The sequence below is a fragment of the Gymnoscopelus microlampas genome (assembly GCF_963454915.1).
Source record: "Gymnoscopelus microlampas genome assembly, chromosome: 15".
NCBI lineage: Eukaryota > Metazoa > Chordata > Actinopteri > Myctophiformes > Myctophidae > Gymnoscopelus > Gymnoscopelus microlampas.
In genome coordinates this window covers 50,296,869-50,318,720 of record NC_139952.1, presented here as the reverse complement: position 1 = coordinate 50,318,720, position 21,852 = coordinate 50,296,869, and positions in this window count along the sequence as shown.

The following is a 21,852-nucleotide window of genomic DNA, read 5'->3' as shown; positions in this document are numbered from 1 at the left end:
GTTAGGGGTTTTAAGTGTCTTGCTCAAGGTTCAAGGTTGTACATCTTGTGTACAGATACATACATAAGAGTAAAACTTATTTTAGTTTGGCTTCCTTCAGACAAGATAATAACAGAATGATGATAGAAACCGTAAAAACATTTTTAACCCATTAAGACCTGAGGCGATTCTTAAAAATGTTTTCTAAATCCTAACGGTTGTTTTTTTTTTAATCCAAACTTTTTTTTTTTTCAAGATTTTTTAAAAATAGCAGATCTACAAGCTCATAGCGCGGCACTCGGTGCCGCGCTATGAGCTTGTAGATCTGCTATTTTTGAATAGCCAAAGAAATATAAAGTGACACAGATGCGTTCTACGTCTTAATGGGTTGAAAAAAGAGAGTGCAAAAAAGAGCAAAAAGAGAATAAAATAATAATATAATCTTGGTATATTAAATACACCAAAAGCATTTTTTCTCAGTAGCTGCCACCTAACGTTGTGTAAACAGCTTCACAGTATATTCTATATGAGATATCATGGAGAACAGGAAGGCTGATAAACGGATGTATTTTCTCTCTCAAAGATTCCGATATCCATAATTAACGTAGTGAACTCTGTGACCTAAGATAGATTGGCAATGTGCCTTTGAGTCTAGAAGACACACATGTTTATTCATTTCATTAAAACAAATAAAGTGTTTATTGTTTCCCTGTTTTGCATTTTAAGTACTTTAAGCACTGTTGCTTGAAATTATCTTTTTCTTTTTTTTTTGCATTCAAATTACATATGAAAAAAAAGAAGAAGTACCGTACTCTGGATAATTAACATATTCTATCTGCATGATTATCCATCTGGAAAGAAACTAACTTCACACATTTGAAAAAAGCTTTAAACCATTAAGACCGGGGAATCCATCTGTATGTTTTAGTTTTTTTTGGGCTATTTTTGGGGGGAAATCGTGAAAATGTGTGCAAATATTTGAATATATACACATTTTTTACTCAAATCTGTGCTTCTGGGGGTCCCTGGAACTAAATAATTTGAGATGGGGGTCCGCGGCCAAATACATATAATGTTGGGGGTCCTTGACATGAAAAAGTTTGAGAACCACTGATATTATAGCAACATAAGTGTTCAAAAAAACTGTTCAGGATTTATAAGACATTTGTGGAATCCCCCAGAAGCAAAGATTTGATTTAAAAACATATATGTCCAAAGATTTGCACAAATTTTCAAGACTAAAAAAAAAATAGCAGATCTACAAGCTCATAGCGCGGCACTCGGTGCTGCACTATGAGCTTGTATATCTGCTATTTTTGAATGGCAAAAAAGACATGGTAAAATGACACAGATGCGTTCCCTTCCCGGTCGTAAAGGCTTAATGTCTCTAGATATATCAAATGATTTGATCAAATGATTTGATCAAATGTCTACCTTTTCAGGCTCAAATAATCGTATTTGAACTGGGGACCCCCGACCCTGACAAACACTTGTAATTGTAGGGGTTGAGGCGTTTGACTGGGTTCCACAGATAAACGTTGTGAGAATATGTTACCAGGTACCAGTTCTGTGTCTGATCGCATGTTAAGATGTTTTTATTCCTGAGGAGGTGACTGAATGCTCGTTACAAGAACTGACACAATGCCACCATTAAATATGATGTAAATGCGTTTTAATGATGTTTATATTGTATATAGAACTGGTACAGGACGGAGATGAATTTGCTTTTTCTGCAGGTTAAATGTAGAACTATTTTCCACCAGCAAAATGCTACCTTGTGTGAATGAGTCTGTCTGTATGTAAAATAAAATGTTTAAATATAAAGAAAATGTTATCATGTTTTACACATGAGATGCAGTCTCTATGCCTGTAAGTTAAGTTGGGATATTGTTATATTATATCAAAACAATTGCTTAATTCACAGTTTTTATTGCATGGGCTTATAGTGTGAAATCTGTATGCGTATACAGTACATGTCACCAGCAGGCGGTGCTGTTGAGTGGTATTTCTGTCTCTTTTCTAATAAGCAGACAATGAGCAGAACATGCATTCTTTCCAGACCTTGGTATGTTTCTATGGACAGGAAGAGTCTTTATAAGCAGAAAGTAGTTCAGAGGTGATGACAGACAGTACTGCAATTCAAGAGGTGATTAGATAGAAAGTTTATTCAATAGCCTGTGACCTTCTAATTTGAATTTATAGCATATTTATGCTATTTTATCTTGATTTGGTCCTCGACTTCAGTGTGCTTAAGGTAGACCAGAGAACCTCACATCAGCTTATCAGGGAACTAAACTGTCAAATCCTCAATGTTTATTTTGATTTGATTTGATTTGACAATCTTTATTTTTAACAGACAGGTAAAATAAAACAAACAATAACAATGAAAGCCACGATATAAAGAATAAAATTAAAATGAAGTAAACAAAAAAATTAAATGCGATCATTGATCATCCCCAACATAGGAAGAAGCAAAAACGTATTTACTCCTACCCCCTTCTTATTTAACATTCATTATACAATTGCAAAAGTAACTTTATATCATATAAATCCTATGATATGTATATACATATACTCCTATACTCTATCTATATATATCTTATATAATATATATCTAATACACATAACTCCATAACCCATATATATCCATACCCACTTGCTGTGAAATAATTTGGCGTCACATAGACAGTAAACTGCCAATCTGACCACTAAATTTAGAAAAACAATAAGTCAGACAGTCAGGAGAGAGATACAGGAGACATCAGGGTAAACAAGTGAAATTGGAAGAGTAATAAAACTAAGCAAATGAGCAGCAGATACAACACTATAAAGCTGAAAATTGATTCTCACTAGTACTGACTGGATGCAATTGGAGACCCACATGAAAATATATTTTCTGTTTATTAAAGAGCTGGAGAGACAGTTTGACCCCTGTTACTGAACAAACACTCTATAGTAATGAATACTATCACAATATAGAGCTATTTAACACTGTTACTGAGTGAACACACACTCTATAGTAATGCTTACTATCACAATATAGAGCTATTTAACACTGTTACTGAACAAACACTCTATAGTAATGATTACTATCACAATATAGAGCTATTTAACACTGTTACTGAACAAACACTCTATATTAATGAGTACTATCACAATATAGAGCTATTTAACACTGTTACTGAACAAACACTCTATAGTAATGATTACTATCACAATATAGATCTATTTAACACTGTTACTGAACAAACACTCTATAGTAATGATTACTATCACAATATAGCTATTTAACACTGTTACTGAACAAACACTCAATAGCAATGATTACTATCACAATATAGCTATTTAACACTGTTACTGAACAAACACTCTATAGTAATGATTACTATCACAATATAGAGCTATTTAACACTGTTACTGAACACACACTCTATAGTAATGATTACTATCACAATATAGCTATTTAACACTGTTACTGAACACACACTCTATAGTAATGATTACTATCACAATATAGAGCTATTTAACACTGTTACTGAACAAACACTCTATAGTAATGATTACTATCACAATATAGATCTATTTAACACTGTTACTGAACAAACACTCTATAGTAATGATTACTATCACAATATAGCTATTTAACACTGTTACTGAACAAACACTCTATAGTAATGATTACTATCACAATATAGAGCTATTTAACACTGTTACTGAACAAACACTCTATAGTAATGATTACTATCACAATATAGATCTATTTAACACTGTTACTGAACAAACACTCTATAGTAATGATTACTATCACAATATAGCTATTTAACACTGTTACTGAACAAACACTTTATAGCAATGATTACTATCACAATATAGAGCTATTTAACACTGTTACTGAACAAACACTCTATAGTAATGATTACTATCACAATATAGCTATTTAACACTGTTACTGAACAAACACTCTATAGTAATGATTACTATCACAATATAGAGCTATTTAACACTGTTACTGAACACACACTCTATAGTAATGATTACTATCACAATATAGCTATTTAACACTGTTACTGAACACACACTCTATAGTAATGATTACTATCACAATATAGAGCTATTTAACACTGTTACTGAACAAACACTCTATAGTAATGATTACTATCACAATATAGCTATTTAACACTGTTACTGAACAAACACTCTATAGTAATGATTACTATCACAATATAGAGCTATTTAACACTGTTACTGAACAAACACTCTATAGTAATGATTACTATCACAATATAGAGCTATTTAACACTGTTACTGAACAAACACTCTATAGTAATGATTACTATCACAATATAGAGCTATTTAACACTGTTACTGAACAAACACTCTATAGTAATGATTTGGCTGTGAATGGGATGAGATAGAGAAGGTTAGGTGAGCCTGAGGACAGAACATTTTGTTTTTCTATCAGGGTTGAAATGACAGTAATGGTTCCAGCCATCCCTCCAGGGACCAGGACCATTTTCAGAATACCCCCCCGCCCCCCCCCCCCCCCCCCTCCTCAAAGTGTATGTAACAGTAATCGTAGCACTTTACTTTTCTTTTCTATTCGTTTTGGAAAGGAAAGTGTTTTTCTCTGCCCTGCTCCACTGGGAGACATCGTGGTAATGACTGTGTGTACTGTGAAGGGACGGATGGTAATTTTGGGCAATCTGCTCTCCTCTCTTTGTATTCATTCAATCTGCTCTCCTCTCTTTGTACTCATTCAATCTGCTCTCCTCTCTTTGTACTCATTCCCCTCAGGTGTGGATATGGGAGTTGTGAGCGACGCCAATTAACGGTGTAACCAATAGGAGAGCTTTATGTGGAATGGCGGAGCACAGGTCTCCGCCAGGTCAGGTACATTATTGCGGCCTCCTGGTGGCGCTATAATAGGCCAATGTGAAAAGGGTGCCATTTCTTCTTAGGCCTTGCACGACAATTGGACACTGCATTCATGATTTGAGGCATTTTGTTACAAAAATGTGGTTTGCTAAAGTAGACCTGCTGGTGGCGCTATCACAGGCCAATGTGAAAAGGGTGGCATTTCTTCCTCGGCCAAGTGGGAAAGTGCGTGCAGAATTTCACGGAAATCGCACACCGCAGCGGTGGCCTAGTGGTTAGAGGGGCGGCCTTGATACCGGAAGGTCCCTAGTTCGATTCCCCAATTCATCACAACAATCATGAATCACCGCTGAATAGCCCTTGAGCAAGGCTTCCATGCAGGGTCCGGCTGGAAACAAGTTTCGTACTTAGTCCGACACCCTGGGTAAACAACAAACTTTGCTTTTGCTTTGCTTTGCTTTGCTTTGCTTTGCTTTGCGTTCATGATTTGAGGAATTTTGTTCAAAATGAACCAATCCTGCAAACTTTGGAAGCCAATTTTAGCCAATCATGATGGAATATGGAAAATCAGACAGATCCGTGTTGATCACATAGCTATAGAGATACTGGCCCTCATTTATCAACGCGGTGCAGCCCAAATAATGGGCGTACGGCGAGATCACCGCAACTTTCGGCATTTATCAATATATCCTGACGTGGGCTTCATCCTACGGTACGCTGAAATCTCACGTCTGGTCGGGACCAGTTGTTGACGTTGGCTGCGCCCGTTTATTCCATCCTAGACCTGCTGAGCAGCATTGTCTGACTGTCTGACAAGCATCTGGACACATAATCCACTCATAAATGTATATCTACACTAATAAATAATCCCTGTGAAAATATAACATTTTATAAAGTAATTTAAACAAACTGCTTTAACAGTCATTCAGATAAGATTGTAGATCTGTCTGTATTGCAAATAGCAGATGTAAAGCTCACAAGCCAGCGTCGCATCGCGACACATTGTGAGCTTGTAGATCTGCTATTTTCAAAATATCCAGCGCTTCTGCGAGAGCACTCTCCCGGGACGGGACTCGCCCGGTCCGAGTCTCACTGGGAAATGGGAATAGCCTACATGACGGCTTTATTTTAGTGTAACTCGAACGTGCACTGCTCGATATGGGTTAAATAAATTAATATACAAACGTATTCCATTCATGGCGATGTGATTGGTATCATAATATGTCATTCATGTAGGCTACAAGCCTACGTGACACAAAGATTGTACCGCTACGGTACGGATTACATAAAAAACACAGCTGGGCGCGCGCGTGCGTGTGTGAGTGTGTGAGTGAGAGAGAGAGGGGCGTGTGCGTGTGTGGCGAGGCGAGCGGGGGAAACGCGGCGTTTTGAGAATATTTAAGGGCGTGTTATTTAAATGACGCTCGGTTTCAGCCGTGACATTTATCAACGCTGGCACCAAATGTACGCTCGGATCAGCTGTGTAGGATGCGTTGATAAATGTGACTTCGATGTTGGTGTATGGCCGAATATATGGAAAAATATACGCCGGTTTATCCACCTGTTTCCTAGGCTTTTCACTGTGTTCCACTTCCTGTCTTTTGATCCAATGAAATCGAATGAAACCGGTCAGATGACTAATGATATCCAATGAAATCCGACAGGAAGTGGAAAACACAAGGCCTAGGAAACGGGTGGATACGCTGCGTTGATAAATGAGGGCCACTGTGTACCGATTCGTGTGTTTTTTGGACAGAATCTGTAGGAGATTAGAAAATGTGTTTTGCATGGTGGCGCTATGACAGGCTGATCTGAAAAATGTGGGGCAGAGGTTTTGCTGTGGCATCCAGGGAGTGTGTGTGGGCAGATTCACAGCAACCGGGCCAACGGTGGCGGAGATTAGCTGGTCGCAGACAGAAGGACGGACACACGGACGGACGGACGGACGGACGGAGGACAGGGGGCAAAACATACTCTCTTCGCCATGCCTTTCGGCCTGGCAGAGACAATAAGCGGTGGTGTAAAGTGACTAAGTATACGTGTACTTACTGTACTTAAGTAACATTTTTAGGTATTTCTTACTTTCTTCACTATTTACAATTGTCAATCCTTTTCCTTCTACTCCACTACATCTCAGAGGAAAATATTGTACTTGTTACTCCACTACAATTATTTGACAATTAGTTACAAGTTACTTTAGATGATTATCACAAAACATACATTAACCACTTAATTCAGCCCTAATTATATTTCAGCCATTTGAAAATAGCAGATCCACAAGCTCACAATGCGTCGCGATGCGACACATTGTGAGCTTGTGGATCGGCTATTTTTACAATCAGCCAAATGCATGGAAACGGTGGCACTGATGAAAAGATAGGAGGCAGAGCTGGAGGTGGCAGAATTGAAGATGCTATGATTCTCACGAGGAATGACAAGGATCATCAATGACTTCATTAGAGGATCAGCCCTGGTTAGAAGGTTTGGGGATAAAACAAGAGAGGTGAGGTTGAGATGGTTTAGACATGTGTGGAGGAGGGATGGATGGATGGATGGATGGATGGATGGATGTGGGTTTAGATACATTTGCGGTTAATTGACCACAGCCCCGGTGAGCAGGGCCAATTAACGAGGAGAAGTTACTGTAAATGAATGAGCTCATGCAACCATTAGAAGAAGTTACTGTAAATGAATGGATGAGCTCATGCTCTTTGCTTCAAGTGATGAATAATATTCCAGTGGTGATTAGATCTAACAGCCCACGGAGGTGATTAGATCTTACAGCCCATGGAGGTGATTAGATCTAGCAGCCCATGGAGGTGATTAGATCTAGCAGCCCATGGAGGTGATTAGATCTACTGTAGCAGCCCATGGAGGTGATTAGATCTTACAGCCCATGGAGGTGTTTAGATCTAACAGCCCATGGAGGTGATTAGATCTAACAGCCCATGGAGGTGATTAGATCTAACAGCCCATGGAGGTGATTAGATCTTACAGCCCATGGAGGTGATTAGATCTAGCAGCCCATGGAGGTGAGGAGACCATGATGGATGACGGTACAGGAGGGACGTCATCGGTTCTCCTCGTGGCCATTTTTAGAGATTACCTTTTTATTAACTCTGGACGTCACGCGCTGCTAATGATAAGCTCAATTATTCATCCATTGTGATGTATGAGACTTTCCCTCTTTTCTTCACTTTGTGCTGAAGTCAGTGGGCGAGGAAAGCCCTCTATATTAATGGTGGTTATTTGGAGTCAGGGGCTTTTGTACATGTCATGCAGACTGTAAGAGGGACCAGAGTTGGTCGGCAAGAGAGACACCAGGACACGAGTGTAGTTTCTTTAAAATGTCTTTTTTTTATCTTTACATTATTTTCATGAATTTAAGACAAGACATTCATTCTGGCCAAAAACAAATGAAGAATATAGCTGCAAGCAGCGATAATACGGGGCCAGTGAATAGAGAGAGAGAGAGAGATGGAAACGGAATAGATTGAAGAGAGAGAGAGTTTTGACAACAATACTTTTGAATAAGCATTTCATGTTATCTTTAACATGAAATACTCTCAAATTAGCATTTCATGTTATCTTTAACAATTGCACATGCATTATTTGATGCAGTTATGTTTTGTGCAATGCAATTGAAAAGTGGAATGACCCACCCACAGACAGACAGACAAAAAGCAAAGTGCAATAATAGCACAATAAGACATGGAAAGGGAATAGATAGAAATTGAGACAAAGCAAATGATTCCAACAGGCGAATATTCTTTTCAGCCCAACCCAGCTGAGGTGGTCATATATAGGACGCAGGGGGGCAATCCCAGGTGAAAAACCTCACCCATTGACATCTCAACCTATTGCCATTGACAGGAATCAAACTCTCGACCTTTGGATTCACAGGCTGAGACACTACCTATAGGGCTAAAGCTGGGGAACAATAGCCTGGGACGGGGGGGGAAGAAGGGGGAAAAAAGGGAAGGAGGGGGAAGGAGAAGCTGTGGGGGAGGAGGAAGGGGGAGCTGTGGATCGAAAGGTCACCAGTTCGATTCCCGACCGGAACATCTCTCTAACCCAAAGTCTTACCATATTTGAAAAGTCTTTCAAATATAATTTCATTAGTGACACAGTCAGTGTCTTATTGAGAATGCCATACAGCCAAGGAGTAATATTTTGCATTGTTAAATACTTGAACTGTAGTGATATTTTAACTGTGATTAACAGAGCTGAAATATTATGGACTGATCTATATGAAGTGTGTGTATATATATATATATATATCACATAATTATGGACTGAATTATTGCATATTTACTGTATATATATATAAATAAAACTATATATATATATATATATATATAAATGATATGCATATATACACACTATTATAATTATGGACTGAGTTATATGCAGTGTAGCCATACATCTCTCTATCTAAATATATATATTTATGTTTGTGCATTTAACCTTTGTATGCCTTTGTGTGTAAACAAATCAATTGCCTTCTATGCATGGCTGATGTTTGCATGCAATGTAGAACTGTCTCATCATCTGTTTGAATTTGCAAAAAGCTAAACTTTGCTTGACTGCTATTTGTACCGGTATATTTAGTAGAAAAAGTCAAAAGTATAGCTCTAGAAATAAAGTGCAGATTTATTGCAAAATATACACATCTTAGAAATACATGAATGAAATAATGATACAAAATACAATTAACAAATAATGTGCTAGCAAACTCTGCTTTATTGGACAAAAGGGCAAGGTTTCAGCTCAATTGGAGCCCCATTGAAGTCTTTCATAAAATTAAAGTAAAAAAAATATTTTAAAAAAAACGTAATGCTAGAATGACAACATGATTGTTTTAGGGTATTATAGTAGTAATGTATCATGAGGCTGTTCTTTGAGGAAGAGGAAACCCAAATGCACTGCACTGTGCTGCACGTAACAGTTAATACAAATTCTGAATGGAATCTGCAGCTTCCATCGCGGCAGTCAGCAGAGTAGCCCTGAAACATGACTGTCATGGCGCTACTTGTTCCTGTTTTTTTTGAAGATTTTACATTTACAACCAGCACATCTACATAAACGTTCAAATTTCAAATATAAACTGCTAAGCCCCCGGCCACGGATGTTACAAGTTAAAGCGCATGGGTTTAAATACCCGTATCTTCCGTATTATTCAATAAAAAGCTTTTTAATCCGATCACTGGCCATTTTCTTCAGATTTTCTCCAATGTCAACTACGCGCCCCTATCGGTTGGGAGGTGTATTGCACCCTGAGACATTATTAAAAATATAGAAAATGGCGGCGATCGGATTATAAAGCTTTTTATTGAACAATACAATATTGATACAATAACATACGGGTATTTAGACCCATGCGCTTTAACTTGTAACATCCGTGGCCGGGGGGGGTCAGCACTTTATATTTGATATGAAAGTTTATGTAGACGTGCTGGTTGTAAATGTAAAACTTTCAAAAAACAGGATCAAGTAGCGCCATGACGCTTGTGACAGACGATCGTCATGCATTGTGAACCATGGCTACTCAGGGAGTTGCTATGAAGTAGTTAGTCGTTTCGTAGTAAATAAGGTAGGAGACCAGCGGTGGTGGAAAGTACATTTACTCAAGTACCGTAATTAGGTATAGTTGTGAGGTATTTTTTACTTTAGTGGAGTATTTCCAATTTACTTTTACTTCTACTCCACTACATCTGATCTCAGAGGCAAATATTGTACTTTTACTCCACCACAATTTTTTGCTAAGTTACTAGTTACTTTGTAGATTTTTATTATTATTATTATTATTACTACAACATGACGTACAGTAACCACTTCAGCCCTTACATTTCGGCCATTTAAAAATAGCAGATCCACAAGCTCACAGTGAGCTTGTAGATCTGCTATTTTCAAAACATTTTTATATATTTTATACATTTGAAAACGTGTGAAATGGGACAGTCTGCATGAGTACTTTCTGCGTTTGGTACTTTCTGAATTCCGGACTTTAACTTGTAACAGAGAGTGTTTCTACATTGCAGTAGGCTATTATTGATACTTTTACTTAAGTAAAACCAGTACTTTTCCTGCACTGCAGACTAGTAGAAGGTTAAATAGAAAGAACATTGCCAGGAGCTTAACTTTATAGTGAGGATAACGTTCCAAAAGTTATTTCACATCACAGCGCAGCATTTGAAAGCGGAGTTCAGCAGCAGCCTAATCAACGCACCTGCGCTGTATAAAAAAAAGGAAAGAGAAGCTGGACGGAACGCTCGCTGGTTGGTTGCAGTAAACGAATCAGGTGTCTCCAAATTCTTTATATCCAACTCCATCTTTTCCCCACCCAGTTGGAATCGAGCATTTCCATCAAATGGAAATGAGGAGGCGTGATTTGAAGAAAGCAGTCAATGAGAGTGTAGCTTTCCCATCTTTTGGGGGATTTAGGAAATGCTGAAACGTGATTGCACGTTAGGTATCCAGACTATCCCTCTCCCGGCACCGCTATAGCTTTGTCCAGGCTGAGGTCATCTGTTGAAGATAAAAGTGAACCAGTGAAAGCAGCCGATCTACAAGCTCAGAAACATGTTGCTATCTGAAAAGTTTTGAGATTGTAGATCGGTTATTTTCACAATGAAGTTTGTCATACATTGCAAAAACATACTCTCTCCAAGAAGCATTTCATCATTACCTTTAACAGTTGCACATGTATTCAATGATACAGTCATGTTGTTTGCAATTCAACTTAAATTAAGTCTGCATCAAGTGAGGCTTGAACTGGCGACCCTGAGATTGTGAGGCCTTCATTTAAGGGAGACGCCATTGGCCCAACAGATAAGTAACTGTGAAAAAGGAGATCACACAGATGATACAGTTTCACGCAAATAGCTGAAAAATCCTGGGTTTAAGTGTTTTTCAAACTGCTCAAAATTGCGGACAATCTAAGGGCGGAGCTTACTGGTCAAAGCGATAGATGTGTTCCTCATGAGTCAAGGCGCATGTGTAAGCAAGTTTCACGACTTTCGGCCAAACGAGGCATGACTTATGCCTGTTTAAAGTCTGCCTTTTCAAAAAATTGCTATAGCGCCCCCTTTTGGCCAATTGGAGTGAGATTGGTTTCAGTGATATTTGGAATGACCCTGTACATTTCTGCCAAGTTTCAAAGAAATGTGAGTCTGCATGTATGTTTTAGGCACAGATGAATAATTTTCATAAAACTGTAATAGTTAAAATCTATCTCCTCCTGGGATTTTTGAGCAATCTGCACGAAACATTTTACACATGAACTTTGGACCACTGCCTACAAAAATTTCCAACGGATTTTCCATAAGTGAAAAAATGCAGAAGTTAGGAGCCAATGACTGTTTTTCATATAATTCAAAATGGTGGGCGATCTAAAGGTCAGAGGTCAAAAGTCAGACCACGAAAGTTGTCGGGCATGAAGAGACGCATGTGTGTATCGAAGTTTCATGGTTGTAGGTCAAACAGGGCATGAGTTGTACCTGTTCAAAGTTGGCACTTTCAATTGAGTGCTATAGCGCCACCCTTTGACGAATGAGTGTGAGAATTATTTCTTGGTAGTTTTTCATGAGCATCTACCATATGGCCGAGTTTCGTAAAAAGCGTATGCACGGTTAAGCCAGAACTGGCAAAAACAAGTATTTTTCAAACTGCTCAAAATTGCGGAAAATCTAAGGGCGGAGCTTAATGGTCAAATCGATACGTGTGTTCCTCATGAGTCAAGGCACATGTGTAAGCAAGTTTCACGACTTTCGGCCAAACGATGCATGACTTATGCCTGTTTAAAGTCTGCCTTTTCAAAAAATTGCTATAGCGCCCCCTTTTGGCCAATTGGAGTAAGATTGGTTTCAGTGATATTTGGAATGACCCTGTACATTTCTGCAAAGTTTCAAAGAAATGTGAGTCTGCATGTATGTTTTAGGCACAGATGAATAATTTTCATAAAACTGTAATAGTTAAAATCTATCTCCTCCTGGGATTTTTGAGCAATCTGCACGAAACGTTTCACACTTGAACTTTGGACCACTTTCTACAAAAATTTCCAACGGATTTTCCATAAGTGAAAAAATGCAGAAGTTAGGAGCCAATGACTGTTTTTCATATAATTCAAAATGGTGGGAGATCTAAAGGTCAGAGGTCAAAAGTCAGAGTGTGAAAGTTGTTCAGCATGAGGAGACGCATATGTGTATCCAAGTTTCATGGCTGTGTAGGTCAAACAGGGCATGAGTTGTACCTGGTCAAAGTTGGCATTTTCAATTGAGTGCTATAGCGCCACCTTTGGACGAAAGATTGTGAGAATTATTTTTTGATCGTTTTTCATGACCATCTACCATATGGCCGAGTTTCGTAAAAAGCGACTGCACGGTTCAGCCAGAACTGCGAAAAGTGGCAGAAGAAGAAGAAGAAGAAGAAGAAGAAGTGACAGAATACTGCCAATAACAATACGTGTACAGAGCAGAGCTCTGTCCCCGTAACAATACAGAACTCAACTTGACATCAGGACTGAACCAACCAGAGTGAGACATGAGGGGAACATATATAGTGGGGGATCAGACCACTCTTGACACAAAGGGGGGAAGACAAAGAATAACATTTAAACAGACTACAAATAGCTACAACATAATCCACTACAGCACTAACTCATATTAAATGAAGAAATTACATACAACTGAAATGTCAACGCATTTTCACACGTGTAGTAATACATTCAAACTTATAATAAATCCCTGCCCCTCCCCTTATGCACAGGGGACATGGTGCGGTCCAATTACTAATCAGCTCCTTATAAGCACCTGTGAAGCAGCGAGGCCTTTCCATGGCCAGCAATCTGAACTTCAACACTCCTCAGAACTGATAACTCAACAAAACAAAATAAACTTAAATACCAATTAAATGACTCCTGATAAAACAACTTGACCCAAACAAAAGAACTTAATGGATGTACCCTCCAGTCAGTAACTTTATCATCATCAAACTTACAATAAACAGTGTGTCCTTTAACCGGTAGTGTGTAGTCCTGCATGCATGTAGCATGTAGTTAGATAACCCCCAAAAAAGACAAATGTCCACCATGTACAGGTTGTACTTTGTATTCACTTTTTTTGGTTGTTGCTTTTTCCCCTTTATCTCTGTATACATGGAAAAGAAAAATGATTGATAAAAAAAGAAAGAAAGAAACAACAACAAAATAAGCAACAATAACAAAAGTCATTATCAGTGACCGTGTTTTGCCAATTATTTGGGGGACCATCTGTCCAATACCCTCACAGCCCATCAGTGGGCCCTGCCCCACAGGTTGAGAACCAGTGGACTATTAGACATCCCTGTTTCAACCTCCGCATGAAATCAATAATATTTCCCATTATGTTGTGTGTGTCGTGGCCTAATACTATATGACAGCGTTATCATGCCTTTCAGAAACTATCCGGCCCACGCGGTCACACTCTCACCAATCCCTCCAGTGAGATAAAACGAGTTTGACACCCGTGAGCTGTGTTAGATAAATCACTCACTCACTCACTGGCCCAATTCCTACGCCCGCCCCAAGCCCTCGAGCCCTGCACCCTCACTGACTTATAATCCATTAAGACCGGGGACGCATCTGTGTCATTTTAAGATTGCTATTCAAAAATAGCAGATCTACAAGCTCATAGCGCGGACCCCCAAAATGATATGTATTTGTCCGTGGAACCCCCCGCCCCCATCTCAAATTATGTTGTTCCAGGGACCCCCAGTAGCAAATATATGAGTTATAAATGTACATATATTCACATATTTGCACACATTTTCACGATTTCTTTTCAAAAATAGTAGATCTACAAGCTCATAGCGGCACTCTGTGCCGCACTATGAATGGCCAAAGAAATGTAAAATGACACAGATGCGTTCCTGGATTGAATGGCCTTGAGGGTGTAAGGACAAATGGTATAAAACAGGGGTCTTCAACAGGGGGTCCGGGACCCCTAGGAGGTCCTCAGAGTTGCTACAGGGGGGCCGTCAAATCTTTGTGTGATATGATATATTTTTACATTTACCCTTTTCCGAGGAGAAATTTAGCCAAAAAATAGCCGATCTACAAGCTCACAACGCCTCGCATCGGCAATTTTTTTGGCAAAGAGGTATAGGTTTATAGGGGAAAAAAGAGCGGACCAAGTTAAAAAAAGAATTAGTTTAATCTGCAACACTATTTTATACAATATAGAGGGGGTCCTTGCTTCATCTCTCTCTCAGATAGGGGGTCATTGGCCTGAAAATGTTGAAGACCCCTGGTATAAAATGAACAGGACGGTACCTCTGAAGATGAGTCTTTCATTCATGACACTTTGTGTTTAGATTAGGGATTACAATATTATTCATTTACAACAACAATTGTATTTCCAAATCATATATTTACTTCTTATGTCCCTTATGTTTTAGTAATGATATATTCTCCTCCCTTCCGTCTCCCTTTGAGAACGGTGAGAAAGCATTATATACGGTTTGTTGACATTCTAACCGCCATGCATGACTAATTTGCATAGTTAAATGATTGACGGATGTCAGGATTCCCCTGGTAACGCTACGGGTAATTCCCTTATATAGCCTAAGTCTGCATGGATGACTTACAGAAAGGGTTCACTGACTGACCCGTTTCAAATGGGAGGGACAGACCTCAAGCCCTCACACACTTCATGTGAACGCACGCTTCAGTCAGTGAGTCTGTAAGGGAGTAATCTCTCAAGAACAGATTCTGCTCTGCGTTTGAATCTGTCGGGGGGGGGTTCGTCATATCGCGTACGCACTGGCCTACAAGTGGGCGTGCCTTCAGATCAGGAAGCAGGCCGCGCTTTACCCAATCAAATGTAGTGGGCGGGATCTACGTGTCTGCCGATCCTTCCCCACTAGAAACAAACCGAAACTCATTTAACAATAGCGTCCTCGAAGCAGACAAAACCAGTGGGAATGAAAACATAGTCGTACCACCGGAAGTGAAAGGCTGAAGGCAGACCAAAACCCCGGTTTCCTTGCGTACGTGTGCTACGTCGACTTCCTCCCAGAGCCAACTGAGATAGCAACAAACAGCAGAGGGCGCTTTTTTTCCTTTTCATTTGGCGATGGGTTCCCAGATTGGTAAGGGAATGGATTGGAATTGGGCCACTCACTCACTCGCTCGCTCCCTCACTCGCTCGCTCACTCACTCACTCACTCACTCCTTCTACTGTCCCCTGTAGGCTGCTCTTTGACATGATGACCATACATATCAGGTCAGAGTAGAGGCTCCTGTTCTCCAGCATGGGTTTTAACTAGCTGTCTTACATTCTCATATTATATGATGTGATATTATGTAGCATCCTTCTGTAGCGAGGAACTGTAACTGTGTTTTCAAGGAACTGTATCCTTCACCCCATGTCCACTGTGAGCCTACCAGCTCTCATATCCATACAGTAGGACAGTAGCCTACCAGCTCTCATATCCTACAGTAGGACAGCAGCCTACCAGCTCTCCTATCCATACAGTAGGACAGTAGCCTACCAGCTCTCATATCCATACAGTAGGACAGTAGCCTACCAGCTCTCATATCCATACAGTAGGACAGTAGCCTACCAGCTCTCCTATCCATACAGTAGGACAGTAGCCTACCAGCTCTCATACCCATACAGTAGGACAGTAGCCTACCAGCTCTCATATCCATACAGTAGGACAGTAGCCTACCAGCTCTCATATCCTACAGTAGGACAGTAGCCTACCAGCTCTCATATCCTACAGTAGGACAGTAGCCTACCAGCTCTCATATCCATACAGTAGGACAGTAGCCTACCAGCTCTCATATCCTACAGTAGGACAGTAGCCTACCAGCTCTCATATCCTACAGTAGGACAGTAGCCTACCAGCTCTCATATCCTACAGTAGGACAGTAGCCTACCAGCTCTCATATCCTACAGTAGGACAGTAGCCTACCAGCTCTCATATCCTACAGTAGGACAGTAGCCTACCAGCTCTCATATCCTACAGTAGGACAGTAGCCTACCAGCTCTCATATCCTACAGTAGGACAGTAGCCTACCAGCTCTCATATCCATACAGTAGGACAGTAGCCTACCAGCTCTCATATCCTACAGTAGGACAGCAGCCTACCAGCTCTCCTATCCATACAGTAGGACAGTAGCCTACCAGCTCTCATATCATACAGTAGGACAGTAGCCTACCAGCTCTCATATCCATACAGTAGGACAGTAGCCTACCAGCTCTCCTATCCATACAGTAGGACAGTAGCCTACCAGCTCTCATACCCATACAGTAGGACAGTAGCCTACCAGGGACTCGTAAAGTGTGACCTTCCCCATGGGAAGCTGATGTTGTTGCTATGGCTGCCAATTCTTGTTTTTTGTATTTCTTTTGTGGAGCTGCCAGCCTCCCTCACAAAGGACGCAGGTATTTATTGTGAAGTCCTTTAGTTGAATCCACAGACATCATTCAGCAGGAAGGGGAAACATTCTTTGAATGTACAGTTACAAGTGCTGGTTCATGGACGCTGTTGAAGGTCAAATGTCAAATGTTACATATGATGTTTGTTTTCACACGTGTTCTTATGGACAGTTTATATCTGCTGTGACCACTTAAACCCTACTTATTTATTAACGGTACAGGAAGTACAGTCAAAGGTTATGCTTTTATCCAAAGAGACTTACAATAAGTGCGTTCAACATAGGTAGTCAAGAACACTACTAATCACCAGAAGTCTGAAGTGCATTCTCTTCTAAAACAAGCAACTAAGAGTATACCTAGCTAAGGTAAAAGTGACATATATCAGCTACCTAGCCTGGTAAACCCTCCCTCCGGAAATCTCATTTCCATTTGATTTCAGGAGTGAGTCTGGCCTGATCGCCCATTCTGCAATATTGGCTGTGGGCTGGAGTTGGGCGGGAGTAATACCGTTGACTGACAACCCCTTCAGCCAATGATCGTTTTTCCCCTACAGCCAATCAGCAGTTCATTTTTACCACCTCCAGACTATGTGACGCAACGGGACTTTTGAGACGCCCATGCCCAAAATAGGTTGCCTTATTGGGATACATGCGTGTCACTGCCCGCCCCTGCCGGTTCTCTAAATTTATATTTTTAAATAGGCTCTGTCATGATTAATTGACCACATATATGAAGTTAAACAACTAAATTCTATCCAAACGATATCTTAATAGTAAATTCCGTGCCTCAAAAAAGAAGTTTGAGACCGTTTTAAAAACGAAAGTAAGAAGTGAAGGCACTCGGACAACAACAATGGCTGCCGTTCGTCTTTTGTCGGCGGCACTCAGGCTGCACTCGGCTTCATTCGGGTTCACTCGAACTCGCCACCTGATTGGCCAACTGTCGCTGTCAATCACAGAACGACGTGCGACGACGCTGATAGGCTCGTCAGTTTGGCGTACAGAGCCAATATGGCAGAACGGGCGTTCATGCCAGACTCACTCCTGAAATCAAATGGAAATGAGATTTCCGGAGGGAGGGTTTACCAGGCTATCAGCTACCTGCTCTCTTAAACAGATGAGACAAATAGAAAAATCAAATGAGCAAGAGCTAAAACAAATAAGTGTTTCAAATAAACAAGATCCAATAAAACAAGAGCTCGTACAAGTAATTGACAACAAGTAGGCCAGGCTAAGAGGAAGGGTCAGGGTAGTGTTTCCTGTAGAGGAAGAGGAGGGGTCAGGGTAGTGTTTCCTGAAGAGGAAGAGGAGGGGTCAGGGTAGTGTTTCCTGAAGAGGAAGAGGAAGGGTCAGGGTAGTGTTTCCTGTAGAGGAAGAGGAGGGGTCAGGGTAGTGTTTCCTGAAGAGGAAGAGGAGGGGTCAGGGTAGTGTTTCCTGAAGAGGTGGGTCATTGACGCCATCGTCTTCGCTGCGTCAACAGAGCTACGTTTGTAGTTTTATATCTTTGTATCTGAGAGTTGAACCCAGCTCAACTTCAATGTGTATCTTTTGTATCAGATCTACAAACGTGGGATGTCTCTTTGTATCTTCTTCATGTCGCTGCATGGCTTCCATTGAAAATTAATGGTAGCATGTCTCTTTGTATCTGCCCGTGCAGTGGCGTGCACAGACATTTTGAGGGGCAGGTGCTCAAGTAAATTATACTTTTTTTGTTGACTTGGTCTGCTCTTTTTTCCCTCTACACCTATACCTCGCTGCGAGGCGTTGTGAGCTTGTAGATCGGCTATTTTTGGCTAAAGTTCTCCTCAGAAAAGGGATGCTAGGTTTCGAGTGGTTATGGTAAAAAGAAAAATCATATCACATAAAGATTTGGCGGACCCCCTGTAGTAACTCTGAGGACCCCCTAGGGGTCCCGGACCCCCTGTTGAAGACGGGAGGCATACGTAAATCCGACATCCCATTTCTCCGACTACGTGGCATCCGCGTGCGGTTAGGGTTAGGGTTCGGGTTAGGTATAGGGTTAGTATAGTAAACGTCGGAGGCATGCGCTGTCGGAGGAATGGTCTGTCGGACTAACGTATTGCACCCGTTGAAGACCCCTGCTGTAAACTGAAAAAAACCCAAAAACTTTTATTTTATTTTTTTCAAAAGGGCACTTCTGGTCAAGAGGGCAAAGGGCAGGTGCTCTAGCACCACCTAGAGTCTATCTGTGTACGTCCCTGTGCCCGTGTGAACACAGCTAAGGGTTCAAGTGTATAATTATGTCTCCTCACAAGTGGAACTTGTCTAAACTGTCTTAAAACAGGATCATTTAGTTTCACCTGGTGTCTTCAGACGGCTGGTGAAAAACACACTGAAATCTGTCTGTACTTATACTGACCTTCCAACGTCTGTATCATCTTGTGTGTTCAACACTAATTCATTTGTATCTAATTCATTGTGTTGCGTTGGTTGTTAATCCTGTGATCAGGGCTGCATTGAAAAACACTTGACCTTCCCTCCCTGAATAAATAACCATGACATTAAATCAAATAATGCTGGTGTGGATGGAGAGACATTTAGAACAGTGCTTATCAAACCTTTTCATTTAAACGACCCCCATCTCCAGCCCAGTTTGTGTGTGTGTGTGTGTGTGTGTGTGTGTGTGTGTGTGTGTGTGTGTGTGTGTGCGCGTGTGTGTGTGTGTGTGTGTGTGTGTGTGTGTGTGTGTGTGTGTGTGTGTGTGTGTGTGTGTGTGTGTGTGTGTGTGTGTGTGCGTGTGTGTGTGCGCGTGTGTGTGTGTGTGTGTGTGTGTGTGTGTGTGTGTGTGTGTGTGTGTGTGTGTGTGTGTGTGTGTGTGTGTGTGTGTGTGTGTGTGTGTGTGTGTGTGTGTGTGTGAATGTGTGTGTTTTTGTTTGTTTGTTTATTTGGATCCCCATTAGCTACTACCTTAGCAGCAGCTACTCTTCCTGGGGTCCACACAGAAATATATTACATTACATTAAATTACATGAAAACATTTTACATCACAGTATCAAAAAAATATGTTAAACACTTAAAATACATCTACAGTATGTGTGTGTGTGTGTGTGTGTGTGTGTGTGTGTGTGTGTGTGTGTGTGTGTGTGTGTGTGTGTGTGTGTGTGTGTGTGTGTGTGTGTGTGTGTGTGTGTGTGTGTGTGTGTGTGTGTGTGTGTGTGTGTGTGAATGTGTGTGTGAATGTGTGTGTGTGAATGTGTGAATGAATGTGTGTGAATGTGTGTGTGAATGTGTGTATGAATGTGTATGAATGCACAATCTAAAGCGTTTTGGATATAAATGCACCATTTACCATTGACATGACGCTCCGCCAGTCCATGAAGCCGTATGCGGCTTGGTTTGGTCAATCAGTGAAGCCTATATGCATATAATCTCCATGAGCACAATGTGAATGTCTGCCTCTTCCTCCAATCCCGTTGGTCCGTCCGAATTCCCGTTCAGCCCTGCACACCTAGCGGCCATATTTATAAGACACACACACGGCAAGTTTGAGACCGTTGAGCGCTGTGCGAGTTCTGACAGAGACACACACGCACGCACGCCAGTGGCGTGCACAGACATTTTGAGGGGCAGGTGCTCAAGTAAATTATACTTTTTTTTGTTTACTTGGTCTGCTCTTTTTCCCCTCTACACCTATACCTCTTTGCCAAAAATAGCCGATCTACAAGCTCACAACGCCTCGCAGCGCGAGGCGTTGTGAGCTTGTAGTTGTAGATCGGCTATTTTTGGCTAAAGTTCTCCTCAGAAAAGGGATGCTAGGTATCGAGTGGTTATGGTAAAAAGAAAGATCATATCACACAAAGATTTGGCGGACCCCCTGTAGTAACTCTGAGGACCCCCTAGAGGTCCCGGACCCCCTGTTGAAGACCCCTGCTGTGCCCTTTTTTCAAAAGGGCACTTCTGGTCAAGAGGGCAAAGGGCAGGTGCCACCTAGAGTCTATCTGTGCACGTCCCTGACGCACGCACGCACGCACACACACACACACACACAGCGACATTCTGTGAATTATTGCATATAGATGTATGTATCCCCATCGTACGGTTTCCCCATTGATCTACACACATCACAAGCCCCCCCAGACTCCCCCCCTCCCCCCCCCCATTACGCTGTCACAAGGAACCAGAAGTGAGCAGTGATTCACACCCAGCGGTTCCCCTTAATGGTGATGACTTTGATTCACACTATTCTTTCTTTTCTTTTTCTCACTTTTTCTTTTTTTCTCTCTCTTCACATCCACGTCTTCCAATTAGGATCCATCCAAGCTGAATCACGGTCGCCATGGAAACAGAGTCAGCCGTAGCATTCTCTTTGATCTCTCCTCCTGTCCCAGCGGAGGGAGGGAGGGAGGGAGGGAGGGAAGGAGGCAGCGAGCGGCTTCATCGCCACTCCGTCTAAAATTAGCCTCTTCCTCCTTTTCAATGGAATATCTCTGTGGTCATTTTACTGGACGTTCCCACACACACACACACACGCACGCACGCACGCACGCACGCACGCACGCACGTACGCACGCATGCACGCACGCACGCACGCACACACACATCACTTCAAATTAATA